General features: G+C 41.9%; 1 long non-coding RNA gene across 2 annotated transcripts; it reads left to right on the top strand.

Annotated features, from left to right (window-relative positions):
- Positions 1-862: 862 nt before the first annotated feature.
- Positions 863-12,965, top strand: LOC137096409 (uncharacterized). Of its 2 annotated transcripts, none has more exons than XR_010909448.1 (3): positions 863-985; positions 4,194-4,405; positions 12,877-12,965. It is a non-coding gene; the product is annotated as an uncharacterized lncRNA (long non-coding RNA). The 2 variants fall into 2 exon arrangements; XR_010909449.1 differs by lacking the exon at positions 12,877-12,965 and adding an exon at positions 8,330-9,796.
- Positions 12,966-27,860: the final 14,895 nt, after the last annotated feature.

Raw genomic sequence — 27,860 nt, 5'->3', positions numbered from 1 at the left:
CATGGGAAGTTATCATGTATAAACTGAGGACAGGTTTGAGGCCAACATTATGGATTTTGATATGATATGTGGGTAAGTTGAAGGTCATTCTGTAGAGAGGGGAAACCCTCAGGGGTCTACCTGTTACTCACAGCCACCATTATTTTCCTGCATAGGCATTCAAAATGTCCAATAGTGGTGTCATTGTGGAGAGAGTAGAGGACTCATTTATTTGTGTTTTTAGCAGTTCACAGTACCTGCAGAACTGTTCTCCAGCACCAAATCACAAATTAGTTCCTATCCACTTTCTTCACCATCCAACTTTCACAGCCTTACATAGAAATGAGAAACATATAGACATGGACCATCCTAACATTTGTTTCTATGGTATATCTTTACATTTCTGAGTCTTGTCTAATTCCTTTACAGCCACACTTCCAAATTCGAGTCTTCATCTGATTTCTTCACTGCAGTCTTCATTCTGCTTAATGATTGAGCTAAGCTATGGACCATATTTGTGCATAATAAATACACAGTCTAATGGGGGAGAAAGAGAGAAGATAAAGTAGTTGTAGGTTAGAGCAGAATGAGTCTGGAAGAACAAACAAACAAATAGGAAGATTGCAAACATGCCATATGCTAGTTGCAGTGGTCATCAACTCAAGCTTTTCTATGACCATTTCAGGGCAGCTTACAAATCTAAAATATAAATCATATTTTAAAAACCCATTAAAAACAGGAGCAAAACAGTCATCATAAAAACATATCAACAAGCAGGCTTTCAGCTGTCATCTCCGTTGCTAAATATATATTTGTGGCAACATGACATCACCACCACCACCACCCTGGCTGGCTACCTGATCCTTGACTGACTGGGATCATGCGGCCACCAAGAAGATGAGGTCTGGAGAGGAAAACAGAGCTGGTGGCACAGAAATGCTGACAAGGAGGGCAGTCATCAGGAGCAACAAAGGATGGAAAAGGTGAATTTTTGAGAGACCAGCAGGTAATGTTTCATCTTCTCTGTGAAAAAAACAATAGTCTTTCCAACTGGAAAGACTGACTTATCTGGTGCAACCTTAACATTTATAGCAGAATAGAGGACTGAATTGGCCATGTCTTCTGTTCTACAGGTGTTGTTGCTGTAGCTGTAGTAGTAGTAGTTCTTCTTCTTGAATGAAAATAGCTTAAAATGTTTCATCATGTACCATGTTTTTGTCTTCTCTCCTTTTATACTGCTTTGAATATGACCTTCCAAACTATCTCTGAGAGAACCCTTATTAAACAAGTATGTGGGTTAAGGTGAAGTCGCCCTGTAAATTTATCCAGTTTTCATAAACAAAAAAAGCTTTTGCTTGATGTTTTGAATTTTTCTTATGAAAAACGTGAAAGCATTAGCCTTCTCCCCCTTTTTCTTTCGTATTGCAAAAGGGCTTTGTGTTGTCTGTCATAGGAAGATGAACTTGATCTTTGGTCTTCAGCTCAACTTTGTTATTTGCATGTATGTATCTTGTGTAGCAACCAAAGTTACATAACTTAAATCCAGGCACTGTAAGATTTACTTATAGAATCACTACATACTTTATAATAATTAGGTCTAATTTGGAGGAAAATCCTAAAAGTGAAGGTGCCTTTTCCAATATGGCATCCTCTACATCTGCAGGACTTCAGCCATCTACCCAAGTGCCCTCTCCTCTGAACCCATTGCTAGAACCTTCAGTAGCTCACTGTGATGTCTTTCAGAACCATTTTTCAGGTTAAATCTCTCACATAAGAGCTAACTTAGACACTGTCATCGGAGCAGAAGCTGATAATGTGGTGTCCAGCAGCTCTGTAATCAGTTTCAATTGGTGAGCACTGTTAATGCAGACAAGCTGCTGGAGCAAGTAAGGAACCTGCTTTCTTCATCCTTGCTCTCTTGACTGGTTGTCCAGGGAGGAGATGCAGCGCAATTTCAAATACAACAAATTATCAATGCATCACTCACGGAAGGGAATTTTCCCTCTTGATCAAAAGAAGCAGTAATCAGACCACTGCTGAAAAAGCCCTTCTTGGATCCCCAGGACCTTAATAACTATAGACCAATGTCTAACCTCTCTTTTCTGGGCAAGCTGATTGAGAATGCAGTTGGCCTCCAACTCCAGGCAGTCTTGGATGACACACACTTCCTTGGTCAATTTCAAACTGGCTTCAGAGGAGGTTACTGAGTTGAACATACTATGTTCACCTTCCTGGATTATTTCTGTTTCAACACTGACAAGGGGTGTATGTTCCTGTATGTGTTTCTAGATCTCTCAGTGGTTTTTGATACCATCAATCATGGTATCAGCTTCTGGGACACCTTAAAGGGGATTTGGGAATCAGAAGCACTGTATTACAGTATTTCCAATCATACCTCTCAGGCAGGTTCCCAATGGTAATGTGCTTAGAGATAGCTGCTCCTCAAAAAAGGAGCTATTATGTGGCATCCCACAAAGAGCCATTCTGTCCCCAATGAGTTTTTAACATTTACATGAAATGACTGGGAAAGATAATCTGGAAGGATAGGGTTGGGTGCTATCAGTACACTGATGACACTCAAATATATTTCTCAATGCCTTCAAAAACAGTCTCAGCTAAGGTTAGTGTGTCTCCTCTGAATGAATTCCTTGAGAAGGTTATGGGCTGGATGAGGAAAAACAAATTGAACTGAATCTAGACAAGACGGAAATTCTTGCCATCAAGGATCAACTAGTTCTGATGGGTTACACTCTCCCTGAAAGACTGCGTACATAGCTTGGGAGTGCTTTTGTATTTGTCACTCCAAATGACCACCCAGATAGATGCACTGGTTAGGAATGCTTACTATCAGCTTCAGTTGATATAGCAGCTACACCCCTTCTTAGAATTGGAGGATCTAAAAATTATAGTGCATGAGCTGATTTCAAAGTTAGATTTCCGCAATGCATTTTACATTGGACTACCTCTGTACCAAGTTTGGAAACACCAATTGGTTACAGGGGCCAATTGGTTACAGGAACTTCAGTTGGTTATAGACTGGTTATAGGAACATCTAGGAGTCAGCATATTACACCCATATTAAAGTCATTCCAATACACGGAGCCAAGCAACCTCAGAGTGGGGTTGAGATGGTGCAAGTTATTAATGTGGAAGAGCACACAGCTTGCAAGAGTTTGCTTTTGTTGGAGTCTAGTGGAATAAGAAGAAAGAAATTGGAACACATGAGCATAATCTGCATATGCAGTGTTGCTATGGACCTCTTGTCCTTTTTAATCACCTATTTTTCCTGCTTCCAAACAGCGTAATCCTTAATAAACTGTAAACCACTGATATTGGTGCATCCTTTATGTTCCCAAGAAAAATTATGATTGGATTTAAAAGCAATGCCAAGAAAGAACTCCCTGCCCCCAAATAAACATTACTTGCCAACATGTTTTAATTTTGTGGCACTGCTGCCGTATGTGGAAAAAGTCATTTTGTTGTGGATTAGATTTCCAAATTTTCATTTGATTAAGTCCACCTCCCTTTCCTCCCCATTCAATTGACTTCATCTTTGGAAAGAAAAAGAGACTTCAGCATTTTACTGCCATAGCTGCCTTCGGAGTCTGAAACTTCCCAAAAGCAAGGGATTGAATACAATGCTGTGGCACTTTGGAAAGCAGGTGTCGTGCGAGCACAGCTATGCCAACCCCACCGCCCTCACCTCAGTTGAAAAGTTAGCTTTGAAATATCAGTATTCAGTTTGATAGTCCTCCCTAGCTGCATCTGCTCAGATAGCCCCAAACTACAGGCAGTGGCATTGAATGAAATCAGTAATCCAGTTCTTCGTAAGATCTTAGTTCTGGCAGGAACAGGTCTTTTGTAAAACTAATAGTTCTTAATTGGTCAATCAAAATAAAGTTGATTGTGCTGCCTCAGAGTGTGATGAAGTCTCTTTCTCTGGAGCAGTGGTTCTCAGCCTGTGGGTCCCCAGGTGTTTTGGCCTATAACTCTCAGAAATCCCAGACAGTTTACCAGCTGTTAGGATTTCTGGTAGTTGAAGACTAAAACATTTTGGGACCCACAGGTTGAGAGCCACTGCTCTGGAGGTTTTCAAAGTCTGGATGGACATCTGTTGGGAATGTATGGCGGGGGTTGGACAGAGTAGCACTTGTGATCTCTTCCAATTCTATGATTCTATCATTCTAAGTCACCCATCACCGTTTCTGTCATAGAAGAACCCACCCCACTCTACTGTGTGGATTGAACCTAAGCACAGAGAAAGCCAATGCAATGTGGAAGATGATACCATCACTGCTGCTGATGACAAAGACCTGGTCCATTGAGTCTACGAGCCCTGGTGCCACTACAACACTGTGTGAAAATAGATGGCACACTGCATATGTGGAGCTCACTGCCTTTGCTCTTCCACAGATCCTGTGCAAGGGTAAGTAAAGGACAGCCTTCCAGATATTGCTGGATATTCCATTGGCCCAGGATAATGTAGCCAATATGGTGAGGAATTGCAGCACAAGAAGAACTGGAGTGCTGTAGTTTCTCATCCCTGTCCTACTTGGCTTTTCCTTGGGGTGCTTACACATCAGACTTTGATGTGGAATTGCCATGCTTTGCACATTCCCGTTTAATGGTCATTAGGAGACCACAAAGCATCAACATCCAATTATTTTATTAGGGATCGTGCACAGGATTTAAAGGATAGCACATAAGGTTCTACTGATATTTAAATAAGTTGAAACATTCTTCAGGCTCAATGCTGGAATGTTTATAGTTGTGTGAGTACAAATGACGAAGAGCCCGTGTGTGTGGCCCTGTGAGCCCCACAAGGGTTGCTATGTCTGTCGAGGCATTAATGCACGAAAAGAGGCCAAAGGCTCCAGTGGGTATTTGCTGTGTGCCTGCAGCACATTCTTGGAGCTGATGCTTTTAACACTGGAAGTGGCGAAATATGTATGTAAACATACTCTGAGGATCTCGGGCTGGCCAAGGCTTGTGAGGTTTGCGTTTAGCATGATGCGTATGCAGACGCATGTTTTCCTCCCAAAGATTATGTTATTCATTGCAGAGACCCAGAATGAATGGACAGACTGGAGCCACTGCACTTTAGATCTTGCAAAACATCTCTGAGAGAAGAAGTGAGCAAGCAAGAGATGGTACTTCAGACCATCACGTCACACTCTTTGTGTGGCTTCTTCACTCCTTCAGGAAGCCGGTTCCCCACTTTTAGGATCAAAGAACTAAGCTCTTAAGAGGTTTATCCCACTCTTCTCAGCTGAGAATATCGCATTTCTGAAATGTCACACTGAGCTATTCATCAGCCAATGATATAGACCTTCTCTATAAAGAGTCAAGATACTAAATTTGCACTGAACATCTTTTCCTCAAATTTGTTGTGTGCTTTCACACCATTTTCAACTTATGGCGATTCTAAGATGAATGTATTGTGGAAGTTTCTTGGCAAAATTTATTTTGAGGAAGTTTGCCTTTGCCTTCCCTTTAAGCTCAGAGTGTGAGATGCTCAAGGTCATCCAGGGGTTTTCTGTGACCCAAGTGAGGATCCAAACTCTGGTTTTCCAGAGCTCTACAGATAAATTCTTCAATATGTAGAAATGGTGCACAATTCGAAGTGCTTGTGTCTACCATGAAAGCCCAATGGGGCTAAGAACCAGTACCCTACAGGACCATTTCTTCCCATGTGCTCTGGTCCCTGCTCCAAGATCATTATCAGAAGCCTTTCTCCTTTCTGACTTGAGCTGGACGAAGACTGTGGGGAAGGTCATCATTTCCTGATCTTGGGAAATTCTTCCTGCTAGTCTGCTACAACTTGGCTGCTACTCTGATATAAATCTCCTTGCAGAATAATTATGTTCAGTAGTGATTGGCTCACTTTAATCATAAATCCATCTTTCTCACTTTTGCAATTTGTTTCAGAGAGGCAGTGTAGTATAGTGAGTTGGTGAGTTTACACTGTAGAACTAATGTAGTTTGACACCATTTTAACCTCTATGGGTCAATGCTATGTAATCATGAGAGTTGTAGTTTGGTGAGACACAAGCACTCTTTAACACAGAAGACTAAAGATCATGTACAGCTACAACTCCCATTATTCCACAGCATTGTTCTATGGCAATTAAACTGGTGTTAAGCTGTATTAATTCTGCAGTATAGATGCACCCTAGGAATCTGAAAACCAGTATCTGAATCCCTGCTCAGCCATGGAAGCCCAATGGATGGCCTTGGGAAAGCCATGCTTTTTAAGGCCCCTCTATACTGCCATATAATCCAGATTATCAAAGCAGATAATCCACATTATCTGCTTTGAACTGGATTATATGCATCTACACTGCCAGATAATCCAATTCAAAACAGATAATCTGGATTTTATATGGCAGTGTAGAAGGGACCTTTGTCTCAGAGAAAGCCCATCTCAAAACCCTCTGAACAAATCTTGTCGAGAAAACTTTTTGATTTGGCCACTTTAGATTATTCACAAGTCAGAAATGACATGAATGCCCACAACAGTAACCATTTGTCACACCATCCATTTGTAAATCATAGAATGTCATTAAATAGTTAAAAGGGAATATTGTGAGTTCTTTGCCAGCAAAACCTTAGGATATGATGGCTTGTAGGTACATAACAATAACAACTACCCTATTCCCCATGGCACATTCCTCTTCTTACAGTCACCCTCCTCTACTATCTTAGTGGGATTTTGACAATGAGCTGGGCTGTCAGTGACTGAGTGGTGAGGGCTTGCTTTCCTAACAACTGTCCCTTGGAATGCCACTCCTCTTTTTGAAAGGTCTAGAGGCAATCTGTAATGTTTACGTTCTTGTTGTAAGTTGCCCTTCGCACACACGTGCACATACCTACATAATGGGCATACAGAGCCAACGCCTGCCCAGAAGAATAAATGACTAACCAGAAACCTTAAAAAAAGACCTGTACACAAGTGAGATTCAATGATTTATGAAGAAATCTTGGGTCCTGTCAAATGGAATTTTCCCAAAATAAATTCATGTAAACAACTTGCCACAAAGAGGCAGTCAGAGCTGCTAGGAATGTGTAAACAGCTCTAACAGTTGAGAATATAATCTCCTTGATGGCTGGACCAGTCTGTAAAGATTCATGCAGAGTATCCCCCTTAGCAAACCACCCTTGGCTCCAGCCATTCTGACATCATAATACCACTAATTTTTCGAGCTCCCCACCTCTCCCCCCACCCCCATGAATGTTATTCTCTTGCATGTCAGAAAGGCCAGCATTGCTTTGGCTTCCAGAGCCAAATACGACCCTACTCGGCATTCTTTATTTTCCAAATCCCCAAGATGGCATTTCAGGCTGCAGTGTGGCGGTAGAGGAGATTATGTTCCTGCAGAGAGAGAGGGGTAAAAATAACGCTCCCCTCACTAAATATAAAGCCTTTTAAACTGAGCTGCTAGCAAACAGGGGTTATTAATACACTCTCAATACACTCTCCCTCTCCAAATGCACACATTCACACACTGGTCAGATTCAAACATGCCTCTGCCAGCCTCTAGTGTTTTATATCCTTGCAAAAGGCGAACTCGCCGTCTTTGATAGATGATATCACAAAGGTGCCAGAGAGTCTTTCGGAAGCCTGTGTTGCAAAGGAATTTGCTATTTGCATCAGCTCACTGGCATGTGTTTCTCCAACTTCATTCAAAGCAATCTAATCCACGTATCTGTTGATTTATCAAACTGAACCCGAAGCATGTTTTTTTTTAAAAAAAAAAAGAAAAAAAAGAGTTTTGCCACTTATTTTCTGTGTTTCATTCTTTTGTTTGAATTAATTATTTAAAAAGCAACACAGCATGGTGTCATGCGGTTTCCATGGTGTCAAGAAAAAAACATGTGAGCATATTATTGTTGTTACTATTATTGTTTGAAACACAACAAGATTAGTACACAGCAAACAAGATCACTCTGCTGGCTGTTGTATTTGATCACACGTCGGATGCTTCCCAAGTACCTAGGACGAATAATGCATGCAGATCCCAGTAAAGTGGCCTTCTGCAGCTGGCAGATGGCAATTTTGTCAACACTGATTGTATTTAAGTGCAGGCCAAAGTCTTTAGGCACTGCACCCAGTGTGCCAATCACCACTGGGACCATCTTGACTGGCTTGTGCCAGAGTCTTTGCAGTTCGACCTTTAAATCCAGTTGTTTCTCTTCAATCCTGCTGTTGCCTGGGATTGCAACAACAACAATTCAAATTTTGTTTTTTAACATGATCGTGAGGTCAGGAGTATTGTACTCCAAAACTCTCTCAGTCTGAATTTGGAAGTCCCAGAGTAGTTTGACGTGTTCATTTTCTGTAACTTTTCAGGCTTGTGATCCCACCGGTTCTTTGTCACAGACAGATGGCATTTCTGGCATAAGTTCCAATGGATCATCTGAGCAACTGTGTTATGCCTCTGCTTGTAGTCTGCCTGCGTGATCTTCTTGCAGCAGCTGAGGATGTGATCTATTGTTTCACTTGCTTCCTTGCAGAGTCTTCACTTGGGATCTTTCGTCGACTTTTCAATTCTGGCTTTGATGGCATTTGTTGTAATGGCTTGTCCTTAGGCTGCCAGGATCAGGCCCTCCACTTCCTTTTTCATCATCATCATCATCATCATCATCATCATCATCATCATTTGTTAAACACTTCTCCTCATGTTTCAAAGCAGGATACAACACAGTCAAAGCTCATCACTATAAAATAGGTACACCAAAATACATGGTCAAAGATCAAAATATAGCAGAAATAGAATGCAAATCCCAAACTCCTGGATCAAAGTTGCCTGGATAGACCAAGGGCCCTTAATGTCAAAGGACAATGATATTTTTTTCCTTGAAGGCAATCAGAAATCAGCTGTTTTCTGAGACTGTTTGCTACACCTTGGAGTAATCAATTGAATCTACTCACCACATTCCTCTTTTACCTTGAAAATCCCGAGAACATGAAATCTCCATGTTAGAGCTAGTACCTCCACCGATGATGATGATACTATTTGTTTGTTTGTAGAGCACCTTCAAAGGTACATGTCACATTACAATTTCACAACTGTTTCATGCATTGCTGGTATGGGGGAATCCTGTGTTCTGCAGGTACAACCTTTGAAAAGGCAGAAATTGGGAAACAGAGGGAATTAGAACAATGGAAGATAGATACTATTATTTCCAGAGCAGCAAGTGTATTGTATATTCCTTTCCTCTAACTCAGTCAGTGTTCTTTCATATAAGCTAGTTTGTCCAAATCCAACTAAGAATGCTCAGCTTGGTTCTCTTTTTCTGTTCTCTCACTTGAGGACAGAAAATGGATAATTATTTTCAAAAGTCGGATATGATAAATTTAGGAGGATCAGATTCTTCTCCAATATTTATCATTCACCTAAGTTTGATACACAGCAAGGGAAAATGTATTATTATGATTACTGAGCAAAGCCTGCAGTACTGCAGGAGACCTTAAGGACAGGTGAGGGGGAAAAGGCTTGGGGTCAAACTAAACCAAACATTTCTGCTGTTTTTAGAAAAGGAGCTCCCTCCTGAGGTGGAAGATGCCTGTTTATCAGAGAAAATTATTGTTCTTAGCAACTTAGGCCCCTTCTACACTGCCATATAAAATCCAGATTATCTGCTTTGAACTGCATTATATGGCAGTGTAGATTCATATAATCCAGTTCAAAGTAGATAATGTGGATTATCAACGTTGATAAAAAAATCCTGTTTTATTGACTATTCTAAAAGCCTTTGACTGTGTGGATCATAATAAATTGTCACAAGTTCTTGGTGTTATGGGGATACCAAGCAACCTTGTCTGTCTCCTGAGGAATCTGTATAATGACCAAATAGTGACATTATGAACAGACCATGGAACAACAGTATGGTTCAAGATTGGGAAAGGAGTACGACAGCCAGGGCCGTATACTCTCACCCTACCTATCCAACTTGTATGCAGAACACATCATGTAACATGCAAGGCTTGATGAATCCAAGGCTGGGTTTAAAATTGCCGAAAGAAACATTAACAAGCTTGGATATGCACATAGAATCATAGAGTCATAGAGTTGGAAGAGACCTCATGGGCCATCCAGTCCAACCCCTGCCAAGAAGCAGGAAAATTGCATTCAAAGCACCCCTGACAACAGATGGCCATCCAGCCTCTGTTTAAAAGCCTCCAAAAAAGGAGCTTTCACGACATACCAGATGATACCACTTTGATGGCTGAAAGCGAGTAGGAACTGAGAAGCCTTATAACTAAGGTGAAAGAAGAAAGTGAAAAAGCTGGTTGCAGTTAAATATAAAAAAACCTCAAGATTATGCAACCAGACTGATTGATAACTGGCAAATAGGAGAAAACATGGAGGCAGTGATAAACTTTGTATTTCTAGGCGCGAAGATTACTGCAGACGCAGACTGCAGCCAAGAAATCAGAAGACGTTTACTTCTTGGGAGGGGAGCAGTGACCAGTCTCGATAAGATAGTGAAGAGTAGAGACATCACACTGGCAATGTAGATCTGCATAGTTCAATGGTATTCCCTGTAGTAACCTATGGATGGACCATAAGGAAGGCTGAGCAAAGGAAGATAGACACCTTTGAACTGTGGTGTTGGAGGAAATTCTGGGAGTGTCTTGAACCACAAGAAGATCAAACCAGTCCATACTTCAGGAAATAATGCCTGACTGCTCACTGGAGGGAATAATATCATTTTATTTATTTATTTACTTACTTACAGTATCTATATTCCACTCTTCTCACCCTGCAGGGGACTCAGGGCGGATTACAATCTACATATACATGGCAAACATTCAATGCCATAGACGCACAACATATCTAGACAGACACTCAGAGGCTATTTAACATTCCAGCTTCTGGCCACCAGGGGAGCTGTCGCTTCACTGACCATTTGTGACATTGATGAAGTACTTCCTCATTTTTGCATACTTCCTGGAGATTTTTATGGCCTCGCAAATCAGTTAAATTAGCCTCCCCACATAAGTGGTACCTAAATTTCCCACTTGACAGATGCAACTGTCTTTCGGGCTGCAAAGGTCGACAACAAGCTACACAATTTTGGTTGGGAGCTCACGCTGACCCAGGCTGGCTTTGAACTCATGACTTTTTGGTCAGTAGTGATCTTAATGCAGCTGACTCCCAGCCAGCTGCGCCACAGTCCCGGTGTTAGAGGCAAAGATTAAGTACTTTGACCACATAATGAGAAGACAGGAAAGCTTGAAGAAGATAATGATGCTGGGAAAAATGGAAAAAGAAGAGGAGCCGAACAAGGACAAGATGGATGGATGGTATCCTTGAAGTGACTAGCTTGGCTCTGAAGGAGCTAGGCGTGGTGATGGCTGACAGGGAGCTCTGGTTTGGGCTGGTCCATTAGGTTACAAAGAGTCAGAAGTGATGGAATGAACAAACAACAAGAACCACAACAAGGGGCCTAAGCTCTTGCCTTTTGCCACTCTACTTAGAAAAGGGACAGCTTATTTTTGTTAATAAGAATTAAGGTACAACTTGCATTGACCTATAATAAATTAATCCATTTTTTGGGGTCAGTTTTTTTAGATGTATATATAAGTATTTAGGGCACCAAAAATCCCTAGGAGTGCTAGTTGAATATGATATGTATTAATTGCTGTCCATGTTGTCCCAGCTAAATGTCTCCAAACTTCAAAGATATCATCAATAGCACAATGAAAAAGAAGTTATATATACTGAAGAATAAAATAAAGAGCTGCAGGGCTTAAATTACCTAAAGACACCGATCCTAGCTGATTGTGGAAACTAAGCTAATACTTGGATGGGAGACCACCAACGAATACCAAGGGTTGTAAGCTATATTTGAAAAGCAGGAACTGGAAAAAAATACCTCTGAATATCCTTAGCCTAAGAAAATCCTATAAGTTGGCGTGCATCCTGAAGGCACACACAAAGCAGTATGGCATAGATGTATGGATTCTGTATAATTTTTTCAAAAAACCCTGCCATTTATTTCTTGGGGAATAAACACAACAGATAATATTAATTCAGTCCAGGTCAGTCACAGGGTATCCAGCAGAATGAAGCAATAGTGGTCACTAGCCGGTTCATAGATTGTTCAGCAAGTTGGTATCCCAGGTAAACAAAGGCAGCAAAAAGTAAAACAAATCATAAATCATAGCCAGTCAAAGGATGGGAAAAAATGAACAATGACACATACTCGTGGTCATGGGAAAGGAGGTTGAAAGCAACAAGGTTGTCAATGAGTAGCTGGAAGACTTATAAGCAGCAGTGACTAATTAGGTCATTGACTACTACTTAACAACTAGGATCAATGTGATCTTTCTTTCACTCTTCCTTGGATGATGAATGATGGCAATGATTCTTCAGTGTCTGCCTCAGCCTCTAACTACTTGGACTCATAGCTATCAATCTGCAAAGATTTAGAAACATGAAAGCCTAGCAGCTTTGTCAGTGTAGTGTGAAGATGAAAGATTTCAGTCATCATATAAAAGGTTACAGGAAAATATAAATTCTTGCCCTATATGAAAATGTTACTACTTTTTTTAAATGACAGGGTAAGATTGCTGGTGTTTCACCAAACTATAAACCCTACGGTTCCATAGCATTGAGCTATGGCAATTAAGGTGGTGTCAATGTAGTTGCAGGTTTAGTCAGATCAATGTCAAAGACTGACTTCTATGTATAGCACTTTGTCAGAAACTCTCTATACTACCTGCCTTTTACTAGCTGAGAGGAGGAAGTGACATCAGGGAAAGGAGTCTATTCATAGCAATGCACAAATAAAATCTAGTAAAGACAAGAGGTGAATGAAGTGCTATGGGGTTTTTTTTTATCCCCTCACCAGCACAATTTACTTGCTACAGTTATTTCTTTTTTCCAGAGAAATAAACTGCCTGGCAGCTGTGATGGAATGATATCTAAATGGAACAATACCATTGAAGAAAGGCATCAAACTCCAGGTACTGAAAGAAAATTGCCAGATCCCTAGATTATATAGAAACGTAATTGAGGCTGCAGCTACAATGTAGAATTTATTTATTTACCCTATTTATATCCCGCCTTTCTCTACCCCAAGAGGGACTCAAGGTGGCTTACATATGGCAATTATTCAATGCCTGAAACACATACAACATTAAGCTTTAAATCCATTGAATTAAAATGAATACATATTAAAAATTTAAACATTACATTAAAAACCATGCCATCCAAAAATCATAGTCTGAGGTCATTCCATACAAATGTAAATGAAGTTTGATACCACTCAAACCATCCAAAAATCGTAGTCTGAGGCCGCTCCATATAAATGCAAATGTAGTTTGATGCCGCTCAAGTTCCATGGTTCAATACTGGGATTTTTAGTCTGGTGAGGAACCAGCACTCTTTGGTATAGAAGGCTAAAGATGTAATGTAGATGAAGACATGAAGCAGCGATTATAGCCACCTATAAGGAAATGCTTATACAACAAAGAGAACCATGGCAGTGCCAGTGCAGCATTACAGCCCCCCGCCCCCAGACCTACACATATAACACTTGTCTTCAGTAGCAACAAAAACAAACAGCTTACAACTCAATTGAAAAAGGAAGGACATTTCACAGAGAGCATTTATACTAACCCAAGGTTAAAAAAATTACATCAAAACAAAATTATCAACTCAAGCAGATGAGGAAGGATCTGAAGGAATAAAATAATCCAAGTGACCAAGGCCACTTGATGGTTCTACAAAAAGGAGTTATTCCCTGAAATAAATGTAGGTCCTCTGAAATGAAGTTCTAAGTAGGTGAATTTATCAAATACAGAGAAGGGATGGAAGATTAACATTAGTGCCAGAATGGTATTGACCAACAAATTAGATCCAGGATATTGTTGGAGGCTTTCATGGCTAGAACCATTGGGTTGTTGTAGGTTTTTTGGGCTATATTGCCATGTTCTAGAAGCATTCTCTCCTGATGTTTTGCCCGCATCTATGGCAGGCATCCTCAGAGGTTGTGAGGTCAGAACATATAGCCTGAAAAACCTACAACAACCCAGAGGATTCAAGATGGTGGGTTCAATATAGGAACCCTTGGATATGCTCAAGGTAATGCCAAAAACTGAAAATGGGTGCATTAGCAATATACTTCAAAGATTCGATCATCCTCTACATACAGCCACCTTAACTATATGAATGGTAACTTTGAGGACTGCTTTTAGATCACACCTTCACACATTGGTTACTACATATGAGGACTGAGATTTTATTTTATTTGCAGACAGTCTAGTTCATTAAAGTGTGTCAGAGCCCCCAGTGACGCAATGGGTTAACCCTTGTGCCAGCAGGATGGCTGACCGAAAGGTCGTCGGTTTGAATCTGGGAAGTGAGGTGATCTCCTGTCTGTCAGCTCTAGCTTCTCATGTGAGGACATAAGAGAAGTCTCCCACAGGATGGTAAAACATCTGTGCATCCCCTGGGCAACATTCTTGCAGACAGCCAATTCTCTCACACCAGAAGAGACTTGCAGTTTCTCAAGTCACTCCTGACAAGTTAAGAAAAATAGTGTGTCCACGAAATGGAAGTTTCCACTCCCACCAATGTTTTTTAAATTGCTAAATTATAGGTTTCTCTGCATGCTTTCATTTCAGTGCAAGAGATCTCTCAATCAGTAGCTCCAAATCACCAGTGTCACACATGAGAGTTGACTCCTGTCACTTTTTAAACGATGACACTTTATTCTGACTGCATGAATCATATCACAGCATCAGTTTGGCAGGATGGAGCTCCCAGGCGACGCAACTAGATTCCTGTTTGCCATGAATCATTCATGGAGTCTGTATTCTCTTGTATGTTTCTGTTTTTAACAACCCGGCATCATTCTGTGAAAGAAAAATGCCACACTGTAAATCGTTTTCAAACTGTGCTGATGATGAATGAGCTGTCATAACACTGCCAACCTGCTGATCTTCCAGCCCCACCTGGAGAGAGGCAGGCAGCCTCTTCCTTGCCACCGGGTGTCACCATTGTCCTATGTATTGCTCCTCTTTTGAGAAGTGCCTTGACGCCACTAAAGGTGCCTTCTTCATCTCCACCAACACTGTAGTACAGCTTTCTCCAACTCAGGGTACATCTACACTGCCATGCAGTGCCTTTCCCATCTCCTCAATCATTTTTGTGCTCCGATTGATGACACTCCAGGCGATGAACAATCGACACTAGCCATGTTATGTTTGCTGGCTGCTGCTACAGCAATAACAGGAGGAGTAGGATAGGGTTGACCAAAAATACTGTTTGAGAGATTTCATTTCAGAAGTTCATAGTGCACTCTGTTTTGCAGATCTCCTGCTTCTTTGGAGTGGGTATGGAGACATTTGAACTTGAAATAAAATATTCTAAATTTACTTTTATTTATTTATCATATCAGAAGCGAACCAAGGGTACTGTTGTAATGTGTGTGTGTGTGTGTGTGTGTGTGTGTATACACAAACAAACACAAATTTTGCATTATATTAAATGTCCTTTGACCAATAGCTGGCCACTTGGAGTGCCTCTGGTGTTGCTATAAGAAGGCCCCCCATTGTGCATGTGGCAGGGCTCAGACTGCATTGTAATAGGTGGTCTGTGGCTTGCTCTTCTCCACGCTCATATGTTGTGGACTCCACTTTGTGGCCCCATTTCTTAAAGTTGGCTCTACATCTCATGGTGTCAGAGTGCAGTCTGTTCAGTGCCTTCCAACTTGCCCAGCCTTCAGTATGCCCGGGGGGAAGGGGGAGGCTCTCATTCGATATCAGCCAAGGCTTGAGGTTCTGGGTTTTTTTCTGCCACTTTTGGACTCTCACTTGCTGAGTTGTTCCTGTGAGTATCTATTTCTTGATTTAAGGCATTGGCGTGCTGGCTGGTATCTGAACAGAGGAAAGGCCAGAGATGCCACTGCCTTGGTCTTTTCATTGCTGGCTTCTACTTCCTGGCAGATGTCAGGTGGTGGTGCAATACCGGATAAACAGCCTAAGAGCCACAGCCACTATTATAGTGTGGTGAGATGTATTCCACACTGGGCATGCATACTCAGCAGCAGAGTACTTACTAATTTGATCTCAGTGCCTCATATGGGCTGCATTTCCAGTTCGGTTAACATCTTTTTTAAAAACAGAGGATCTTTGAAACTAAAGGTGGAGGAATTTAAATAAGGACTGTGGAAGGATGGTCACAGTTTTCAAAATGAGTGGCTTAAATCCTTTTGTTAGTTCAGACTTGGGTAGAGCTATTGAATCAACAGGATCTACCATTACGTTGACTCAGGATTCACCAATTGATTCCATGGGTCTGCTCCAGTTGAGACTAATTAAAACAATTCTAGCCATAGTTACCTCCTGCAGTCTCAGGCTGCCTGCTCCCTTGCCCCATACCAACTGCTATTTGCCCCATTTAGGCAATGTAATAATCAGGTGGAGATTTTATTGAGATCAGAAGTACAGTGGGAGTAGGTAGTTATGCCTTGCCAGATCAGGACCTTCTCTTTTCCAGCTGTGATTCCTTTTAAAAGAAAGGTTAAGATTTTCCCCTAACAAATCGTGTCATCTCAATTTCTAAGCCAGAGAGCCGGCGTTGTCTGGAGACACCTCCAAGGTAATGTGGTCGGCATGACTGCATGGAGCGCCGTTGCCGCTGAAGCGGTACCTATTGATCTACTTGCATGTTTACAAACTGCTAGGTTGGCAGAAGCTGGGACTAAGAGTAGGAGCTCACTCTGCTCCCTGGATTTGAACATGTGATCTTTTGGTCATCAAGTTCAGCAGCTCAGCAGTTTAACCCGCTGCACCACCAGGGGCACCTAAAAGAAACTTGCATACAATTTTTAAAAGGAATTTGCATACAATTGCTAATTTTGAGAAGTATGTCAATGCCTACTTGAGCCATTAGGCTGCTCCACAGAATAACTGAATGAGCTTCATGATGCATTGGGGACATGGACCTGTGTCCTTCTGAAGTGATAAAAGCTTGCAAGCAGGACAGCCAGTCATACTGTTCTTACTCACTTTGACTGGACAGCAAGCAATCTCAGTGCAAAAATTATATTCAGCTTTCCCTCTCCCTCTCACCCTCCCCAGCCCCCCTGAATCCATGGAAGGCTTGTTGGTAGACAAGAGACACATTACACCACGGCGTGGGAGCTCTGAGCTCAGAGAGGCAGACAGCAGAGGCAAAGATGATGATTCCAGACTTTGCAGAGGTGCCAATCAGTCTGCCTGGGCCTATTCGTAGGACTGTATGGAGGTCAGGCTTCACAACTTTCCATGAGAGCCAAAATTCCCTTCTTTAAAAAAGCCCCTCTCCCCATGTTGATGGAAAGTGGAGGAAAATGGTTGTTAAGAAGAAGAGAGGGGTGGAGAGAGAAGCCAGCATACTTTAATAAGCTGTGCCTTGGTGTGATGGATTTACAGTGGATTAGCAGAGATATGGAGCTCAAAGAAGTTGGAAAGGCCAGGGGCTCCCGTTGTAGGAACATTTGAAGCTGTCAAACGCCAAGCCAGACTGTTGGCATATTTCATTCAGTGTTGTCTGCTGTACTGATCGGTAGCTGTTTTCCCAGAGACTCAAGCAGGAGTCTTTTTCAGCCGCATCCAGAGGTGCCAAACCAGGTAGTGAACCTGGGATATCTCTGGCACGGAAAGCATGTGCTCTGTCACAGAGCTATGAAGGTGTTCATTAAAGATTTCCCCCGACCCACTTCCTGTGGACTGAGACCAATGAACTTGGCAGAGTTATTAGTCCTTCTCTACATAAGTGCCACCTAGGGACACACTTCTCCCATCTTTTTAAGCAATTGTAAACACCTCGCTTGCAGAAGTTGACAGGTTGCTCCAAAAGCTACATTGTGACTGCGGAAATCATCATCATCATCATCATCATCATCATCATCATCATCATCATCATCTTTAATTACTTATTAATCGCCGTCCATCTGAGATGCTCCAGGCGATTTACATTGCAGAAATTATACAGGATAAAACACATACATAAAAATATTAAAATTAAAATGCCCTAAGTTACGCATGGCTCTCAAATAGGGAGGCAAAGAATTCCATAAGGTAGGGGCAGAAATAGAGAAGGCCCTGCATCTGGTGCTTTTCAAGTGCACTTCCCTAGGTAAAGGTTGTCCCCTGACATTAAGTCCAGTCATGTCTGACTCTAAGCTGAAGAGCCGGCGTTGTCCATAGACACCTCCAAAGTCATGTGGCCAGCATGACTGCATGGAGCGCCGTTACCTTCCTGCCGGAGCGGTACCTATTGATCTACTCACATTTGCATGTTTTCGAACTGCTAGGTTGGCAGAAGCTAGAGCTGACAGCGGAAGGTCATGCCTCTCCCTGGAATCGAACCTGCGACCTTTAGGTCAACAAGCTCAGCAGCTCAGTGCCTTAACCCACTGCGCCATCGGGGCCCCCCGCACTTCTCTAGGACCCAGTATATAGAGCAAATCGCATTGGGATGGTTGTGGTGGCCTCCAATGATGGTAGAAGGAGAGACGGTCTCTAAGATACAATGGACCCTGGCCATATAAAGTTTTAAAGGTCAGGACCAGCATCTTATACAAACCACGATACTCAATTGGGAGCCAGTGTAGATGCCACAGCACTGGTGTTATATGACATTTCATTGGTGTTTTTGTGAGTAACCTGGCTGCAGCATTCTGGACAAAATGGAGCTTTCAGGTCATAGAAATAGGAAGGCCAACATACAAGGCGTTACAATAGTCTAGCCTAGATGTGACCGTGGCATGGATGACTGTTGCCAGAGCCTCATCTGACAGGTAAGGTGCCAGTTGCCTCGCTTGTCGTAGATGGAAAAAGGCCTGTTTGCTGGCAGCAGTGACCTAAGCCTCTATCGTCAGCTGCAAATCCAAAACGACACCTAGGCTCTTAACGGTAGGCGATGGAGATAGAGCAGCGCCATCAGAGTCTCATCATCTGAAAAATGCTTGCCCTTCAGAAATAACTTCATTGTTGGAAAAGTTGGACGTCCGATGGGGAGGTCGGGTGAATAAGGGGAAATGTGGTAGGATTTCAAAGGCACAGGAGCATACTTCCATTTGGACAACATGTGAGTTGTGAACTGATGCATTGTCTTGCAGAAGGCAGACACCTTTGGTGAGCATGCCACGTCTCTTGGTTTTGATGTCTTCCTGCAATTTCCGCAGCAGTGAAGCATAGCATGCTCCAGTGATCATGGTACTCTTTCCTTTGTTGTTGTTCATTCGTTCAGTCGTTTTCGACTCTTTGTGACTTTATGGACCAGCCCACGCCAGAGCTCCCTGTCAGTCGTCACCACCCCCAGCTCCTTCAAGATCAATCCAGTCACTTCAAGGATACCATCCATCCATCTTGCCCTTGGTCAGCCTCTCTTCCTTTTTCCTTCCATTTTCTCCAGCATAATTGTCTTCTCTAAGCTTTCCTTTCTTCTCATGACGGGGCCAAAGTACTTAATCTTTGCCTCTACTATCCTTCCTTCCAATGAGCAGTCAGGCTTTCTTTCTTGAAGTATGGACTGGTTGGATCTTCTTGCTGTCCAAGGCACTCTCAGAACTTTCCTCCAACACCACAGTTCAAAAGTATCTATCTTCCTTCACTCAGCCTTCCCTAAGGTCCAGCTCTCACATCCGTAGGTGACTATGGGGATTACCATTGCTCTGACTATGCTGATCTTCGTTGCCAGTGTGATGTCTCTACTCTTCACTATTTTATCAAGATTGATCATTGCTCTCCTCCCAAGAAGTAAGCGTCTCCTGATTTCCTGGCTGCAGTCTGCGTCTGCAGTAATTTTTGCACCTAGAAATACAAAGTCTGTCACTGCCTCCATGTTTTCTCCCTCTATTTTACAGTTGTCAGTCATTCTTGTTGCCATAATATTGGTTTTTTTTATGTTTAACTGCAATCCAGCTTTTGCACTTTCTTCTTTCACCTTGATTAGAAGGAAACCCATTAATGCGACTCCATGCTGGTCCCAAAACGCTGTGAGCATGACTTTGCCTGTTGAGAGTTGGGCATGTGCCTTCATTGGAGGCAGTGAGTCACAATGCTTCCATTGCATCGAGTGGACTTTAGTCTCAAGATCATAGTCATGGAACCAGCTTTCATCCCGTGTGATCAGTCCTCCTGGTTTCCACAGCAAATCGTCAATACAGCTTGAGAGCATTCAACTTATTCCTGCTTCTGGAAAAGTGTGAGCAGCCAGGGGACCCAGCGAGCAGATACCTTATGCATGTGAAGGTGGTCTTGGGTGATTTTTTCCACAGACCCCACACTAATCTTGACATTTTGGGCTAGGTGACGAATGGTTACATGGTGATTTTCCAAAATGGCAACCTCCATTTGCTGGATGGTGTGTTCATCAATAATAGAGTGGGGTTGTCCTGGAATTGGAGCTGTCTGCACCGACGTCCGACCACATTTGAATTAACGATGCCAGTTCTTGATTACATCATATGATGGGGAATCATCACCATAAACCTCTTTCATCTCATCAAACGTCTCCTTTGGTGTGCCGCCTTTCAAGTAAAGAAACTTGATGACTGCTCTGTATTCCACTGGGTCCATTATCAAACCTCACACCACTTCAGCACCTGAAAAACAAGAATGTTATCGGTTCTGAGTTGTAAATTGGCACATAACCTATAGATACTTTTATCATTACACATGTACAGTTTCAGCATCCTGTGATAAATAGAAAAGGGGTCAGGAGAAATCTTTAATGAACGCCCCCGTACCACCTTTCTTCCCTGGGCAGGCAGTTCAGTACTTCTCCTTTATCCAGAATAGATGTCCAAACTGGACCTTTTCAAGGACATTCTGAAAGAGAGTTCTCAGTGGTCCCAGCAGCAGAGAAGTATTCGGCAAGTGGCTGTTCCTCCTCCTTTTATTTCCTTATTTATTTTGCTACCTTTCTCCTAGAATGGGATCTGAAGCAGCACACAATGTTTTAAAAGTCTAATACCATTTTAAAAACTCTCCCAGTACACAGGTTAAAATATCATCAAACGACTGTTTTCCAAAGAGAGAGAGGGGGGGGGGAGGTTAAAATACTTAAAGCATCATGCAATATGACCCTAGAACCTGCTTGTCCGATATCTGTAATGTCATTTTGTCCTCATCTAACAGATGGGTCCTCCAGTGCATCTCTATGGCATGCTTCTGCTGGACGTAGTTCATTCAATAGGGTTCGGTATTGTCCATAATTTTTATTAATTATGGTCAGTCCAGGAACAGATCCCCCTGAAGTGTGAGCATCTTACTGTAAAATCAAAACACTAAACATCCAATTAAAAGCTTTGAGTGTCACAATGCACTAAAAATCAAAAGCTTCCTTCAATAAATAGGGCTTTGTTTGTTGGTGGAAAAATAAGAGGGAGGGACTCAATTGGACCTCCTGAAGAAGGAGAGTCACATTACATGGCAGCAGCCACCAAGAAGGCTCTCCCCAACAAAACAAAGCAGATTGTGCTTGTAGTAGCCCTGAAAACCCAGGTGTTTTAATAAGTTTGCATTCATGTTCATAGTTCCATCTTCATGGATTTAAGTTATACTGTCTTGCTGCTTCCAACTCTGGTGCAAATTAGGTCTCTGGTCTCATCTACACCGTCATATAAAATCCAGATTATTTGCTTTGAACTGGATTATATGGCAGTGCAGACTCATATAATCCAGTTCAAAGCAAATAATGTGGATAACTTGCTTTGATAATATGGATTATATGGCAGTGTAGATGGGACCTCATATAATACAGTTCAAAGCAGATTGAGCATTTCTTATCCAGAATGTAAAAACCCAAAATACTCTGATTTGGCCATCTATAAATATGTGAGGGGAAGTCATAGGCGGGAGGGAAAAGGCTGGAGATTAGGACGCAGAACAATGTCTTCAAACTACAGGAAAGGACATTCCACCTGAAGACTAGGAATAACTTCCTAACTTTGAGAGATGTTCAGCAGTGGAACTCTCTGCCCCAAGTGTGGTGGAGGCTTCTTCTTCGGAGGCTTTTAAATAGAGGCTGGATGGCCATGTGTTGGGAGTGGTTTGAATGTGATTTTCTTGCTTCTTGGTAGGGGGTTGGACTAGATGGCCCACAAAGTCTCTTCCAACTCAATGAGTCTATGATTCTATGATTTGATAATCTGGATTATATGGCCCCAGTTATGCTTGAAACCAGAAGTTTGAAAAATTGATTTTTTAGATTTTGGAATACCTGCATTTGCATATATGGGCCTAATGAAATGTCTTGGAGATGGGACCCAAGTTTAAACACAATTCATTTATGTTTCATATACACCTTATATACATAGCTTGGAGGCACCAATTTTATTCACTATTTAATACTTTTGTGCATGAAACAAAGTTGGTATACCTTGAACCATCAGTGTCAGTGTCTCTCCATGTGGAAAATTTGTGAGTTTGGAGTATTTTGGGGTTTTGCATTTCTGGATAAGAGATGCTCAATCTGTATTTCCCAAGAAAATCCCCTGATTGACTGCAAGGGCATCTGGGATCGTGCCGCTTACTGTTATTTTAGAGAATTGGCCAGTGAAGGCTCTCGTCCCAGTATATCTCTGTACAGAATTTTTTTTAAAAAAAACACTGCCTGAGACACAAAGCCATGTACAATTCTTTAAGAAGATAGGTATCTCATTATATACATTTTAAATAACATTTTAGAGGCCTTGCTTCTTTTCATATTTAATCTCAGATCCCAGGCTTGGCATCTGTTTCTCCTTTCAGTCAAGAAAATGAGGAGACTATTTACATATTCTTAGGGCTATATCTCCAATTAAATCTTTTTTTCAGAGCGGCACTCTCAACATTCAGTATTAGGTTTCTTGGCAGACAACTATCTTTTTCTTTTGAGATTTATTTATTCAGTTCGCCTGTGCATCTAGAGTCTCCCATCTTACCATCCCATAATTAGAAAAAGGACCCTACCTCAGACATCTCCAAACTTTCCCCCCAAAATCTTCTTCCCCCCGATTCATTTATTTATCTACTTCTTTATTGATGTGGTTTTCTTGTCCAGTGTTTGCATCTGTAACATGGTACATACTGGTGCCACAATATAATTCAATCTGGTGGAGTAATTCACATGATTATCTTTTCAAGCTCACATCAAAAATAAGACAGCAAAGCAAAAAGGGAACTTAAAATGACAAAATACTGCCTTTATTACTTTAAACACTGCTTAATAGGTGAACTGATTTGGTCCCATAAATGTCATCACTGGGTTTTGGAGATTTTTTTGGGATCCAGTCTAACGACATTCAGAGGATGTGGATTTTTCTACTTGCTTTCATAACTACCTTTAGGGGAAAATCCCACACATGTCTGCTCTACACTTATATAATAATATCAATGAGATTTTTTAAATTAGGTAATACCTCTGTGTGTTCTTAGTTTAAGAAAACCCTATGTAATTCATGGGGTTGCCATAAATTGACAGGTAACTTGAAGGCACGGTCACATATAAACATAAGGATATTAGCTAGCTGGTGGAGTAGTTTGGGTGTTGGACTAGGATATCAAGAAACCAGGGTTTGAATCCACGTTCAGCCATGGAAACCCACCAGCTGACCTTGGGCAAGTCACACTCTCTCAGCCTCAGAGGACGGCAATGGTAAGCATCCTCTGAATTATTACTCTTGGCAAGAAAACCCTATAAGAAGGCTTACATCAAAATCAGATTGAAGATGGTAAGGTAGGGTTTGTTCAAAGTTCATGATGGCTCATAGCTAGATAGATGATTTCATAATCTTCAAGTTGGTTCTTCCTGTTTCAAGTCTAGCACTTTAAGTCTTACTCTATTCTGCTTTTCTCAGAAAAGTTCTAAGTGCAAAGAAATGGTAGGAAGTTTAAAATATGGTGGGAGGAAAAAACGCACAAATTAATGTGCCTATGTTGTATAATCTGAATGAAAATTACAGCAATTGGGGGCAATTAGAAACATTTTCATACAATGTAAATTGGACATTTAGACTCGAGGAAGTGGAACATGAGAATGCTAATTGAAGACTGAGTGTTCCCACTGTTTCTCAAGGCAGTCTCTACTTTTCCTCTTGTTTTGTACATGAGAAGTAAAAATTGTACTCTGCATCCAGGCCTTTTTCTCAGGCTGAGAGAGTGTGGCTTACTTAAGGTCACACAATAGCTTTCCATGGCGCAGTGGCAGTTTGAACCCTGGCCTCCAGAGGCATACTGACCATTAGATCACATTGGTGCTTGCTCTTCTTCCACTGCAGAATAAGAATAAGAAGAAGAAGAAGAAGAAGAAGAAGAAGAAGTATGGATTGTTGATGTTGCAATCCCAGGTGACAGCAGGGAGCCCCCAGTGGCGCATTGGGTTAAACCCCTGTGCCGGCAGGACTGAAGACCGACAGGTCGCAGGTTTGAATCTGGGGAGAGGCAGATGAGCTCCTTCTATCAGCTCCAGCTCCTCATGCGGGGACATGAGAGAAGCCTCCCACAAGGATGATAAAAAAAACATCAAATCATCCGGGCATCCCCTGGGCAACATCCTTGCAGACGGCCAATTCTCTCACACCAGGAGCGACTTGCAGTTTCTCAAGTCACTCCTGACACGACAAAAAAAAAAAAAAGGTGACAGCAGGATTGAAGAGAAACAACTGGAAAAGCTGACATGATATGGGGATTTAAAGATTGAACTGCAAAGACTCTGGCATAAGCCAGTCAAGGTGGTCCCAGTGGTGATTGGCACACTGGGTGCAGTGCCTAAAGACCTTGGCCTGCACTTAAACACAATTGGCACTGACAAAATTACCATTTGCCAGCTGCAGAAGGCCACTTTACTGGGATCTGCACACATTTTTCGCTGATACATCACACAGTCCTAGACACTTGGGAAGTGTCTGACGTGTGATCCAATACAACAGCCAGCAGAGTGTCTGCTGTGGACTCATCTTGTTGTGTTTCAAATAATAATAATAATAATAATAATAATAATAATAATAATAATAGACTGTATTTATGTTCTGCCTTCTCCCCTAGGAGACTCAAAACAGATTACAGCATTTACATACTCAGGCAAACATTCAATGTCTTTACAATCATATACATTGAGACACACAAACACAAACAAAGGCAGAAGTTTCTCTTTTCATTTCCAGCTTCTGGAGGTGGTGGTCATCTGTGGCTCTGGGCAAGTGCTTTCTCCATTTTCAAGCTGAAGAGTCTGCATTGTCACCTCTGGGTTATGGGGCCAGCAAGATTGCTTGGAGCGTCTCTTTGCCTTTTCCCTCTGAAGTAGTACCTATTTATCTACTCACATTTGCATGTTTTACAACTGCTAGGTTGGCAGGAACTGTAACTGATAGATGGGAGCTCACCCTGTCTAGTGGATTCAAACTGCCAACCTTCAGGTCAGCAGTTCAGCAGTACAAGAGTTTAACCTATTGCGCCACCACAGCTCAATGGGCTCAGAAGCATTTTTGACATCCTAGTGGAAAAAGTCAGTAAATCTCAATCTCATGCCTTCCTATTTGAATGATTGCAAAACAAAACAAAACAAAACAAAACTTATGTAAAGTTTGTGTGTGTATATATGGCCATGTTCTAGAGGCATTTCGGGCTATATGGCCATGTTCGGGCTATATGGCTATGTTCTAGAGGCATTTCTCCTGATGTTTCGCCTGCATCTATGGCAAGCATCCTCAGAGGTGAGGTCTGAGGATGCTTGCCATAGATGCAGGCAAAACGTCAGGAGAAATGCCTCTAGAACATGGCCATATAGCCCGAAAAAACCCACAAGAACTGAATGGATAAGATGGTTCTTGTGACCATTTATAATGCCGTGATTCTAAGTTCTTCCTTGAAACTTTTCAAATGGACGGTAGCCAACTGAGCTTATTACAGAAGTTGGCATCTTTCCATGTTGGTGGTGAGGGCCCTTTTCAGCATTGGCCAGTTGGTGAAGATGCCTCTCTTTTAAAAAAATGTATGTTAATTCCTAATTTTAATAAACTGTAATAACATTGAGAGTTATTAATTTAATTTACTTCATTTGAATATTCAGAGCACCACATTCACTGCTTACAGCTGTTAGAACACTATACTTTTTGATCGACTAAAGGTAATTGTATCATGGAGACATGGAGTTGGCAAGCCTAGGATGCTCCATGAGGCTTGGGGAATTACTTTTGTACTTAAGGAAGAGCAATGCTAAAAAGGGGGGAAAGTTGGGGAGGGTTCCTTGTGATTAACCATTTCCTTTCTTTAAGAAGTGGAATATTTCTGAGCTTCTGGACTCACCACAATTAATTATTACCCTATTTAATGAACTATGTCCCAACTTTAAATGTGCCTCTAAAAGCTGTCCCTTTAAATCAATTCCCCACATTAATTACAATTCAGTGCCACTTTATTGCTATTCTGCTGCTGGCACTCTTTGTAATGTTGATTGTACCTCTGAACTTCAGTGATGACTTTTCACTTTCCGCAAGAGGGGATGTCTGTCTCTGTGTCAATCTTTGGCAGTTTGACAATCTTTGCCTGACAGCAATGTGTGCCTCCACAGCAGTTTTTTCGAAAGATTCAGAAACAAACAACATTGCTGATCTCTGGATATGCATGCTGCCAAAATCTGACCGCTCTCCCCCCCCCCCCCCCCCAATTCTCAATTTCTGTTTCAGACAGTCTGATATCCTCCATCCATCTTTAAAGATGGGCTCAAATCCAACCTCAAAAACTCTGGCATAGATGCTGAGAACTGGGAAGCCCTGGCCCTTGAGTGCTCCAGCTGGAGGTCAGCTGTGACGAGCGGTGCTGCAGAATTTGAAGAGGCACGAATGGAGGGTGAAAGAGAGAAAAGTGCCAAGAGGAAGGCACATCAAGCTAACCCCAACCAAGACCACCTTCCACCTGGAAACCAATGCCCTCACTGCAAAAGAAGATGCAAATCAAGAATAGGGCTCCACAGTCACCTACGGACCCACCGCCAGAACACCGAACGTGGAGGACCATCATCCTCGGACTACGAGGGATCACCTAAGAAGATCCTCCAACCATCCTAGCTTGTCAGGGATGATCCTGGCTCTGCCATCCTGTTTTCTTAATTGCTTTAAAGGTGTCCCCATTTTTCTGTTGTTCTCCCACTTTAGCATTTCCTCCTCAGCTTACTTTAGTTGCTGCAAACCGAGTTGTAAGCAAGTAATTTGTATTCATCTAACTCGGCTGGGAGGAAAATGCAGCATCTTGCCCTTCCCTGTAGTCTCAAGCAAAAGCAAACTGCAGCATATTCTCCCAGCTTGTGTTTTCTTCCTCATTAAAAACGTCTGCTGTCTTATCCACATTGCAATGTTCCTTGGTGGCAACAGGTCCCGGGGTATCTACACTGTAGAAGTAATGCCATTTGAGAACACCTTAATTGCCATGGCTCAATGCTATTGGATCAGGGGAGTTGCAGTTTTACAAGGTCTTTAGCCTTCCCTACAACTCCCAGGATTCCATAGTATTGAGCCATGGCTGCTAAAGTCTCAAACGGCATTGCTTCTACAGTGTAGATGCATTCCCTGTTCTCATCTGTGAAATCTTGTAGGATATGCATTCTATATCCTGTTTCTTCCTTATTCACTAGATCTCTCATCCTGTTCCTCAGTTTCTGTCACTGTGACTGAAAGAAATCTGCTAATTTGCCCAAAAGTTCACAAAACAGTGCTAATACATCTGTTCTTTCTCCAAGCCATGAAAACAGAGCAATAAAATAAATAAAAAACCACAAGAGCAAGACTAACAACAAAATGTAACAATAGAAATCCTGCCTAATAAAACCACAAGGGATGTGGGGAAAATTTGCTTCACTGATTTTGTGTGCGTGTGTGTGAAAAATCCAGATTTGCAC

The sequence above is a fragment of the Anolis sagrei genome, chromosome 2, assembly GCF_037176765.1.
Source record: "Anolis sagrei isolate rAnoSag1 chromosome 2, rAnoSag1.mat, whole genome shotgun sequence".
Lineage (NCBI taxonomy): Eukaryota > Metazoa > Chordata > Lepidosauria > Squamata > Dactyloidae > Anolis > Anolis sagrei.
The sequence above is the reverse complement of the archived record's forward strand: the minus strand, read 5'-3'. Positions and strand labels throughout refer to the sequence as shown.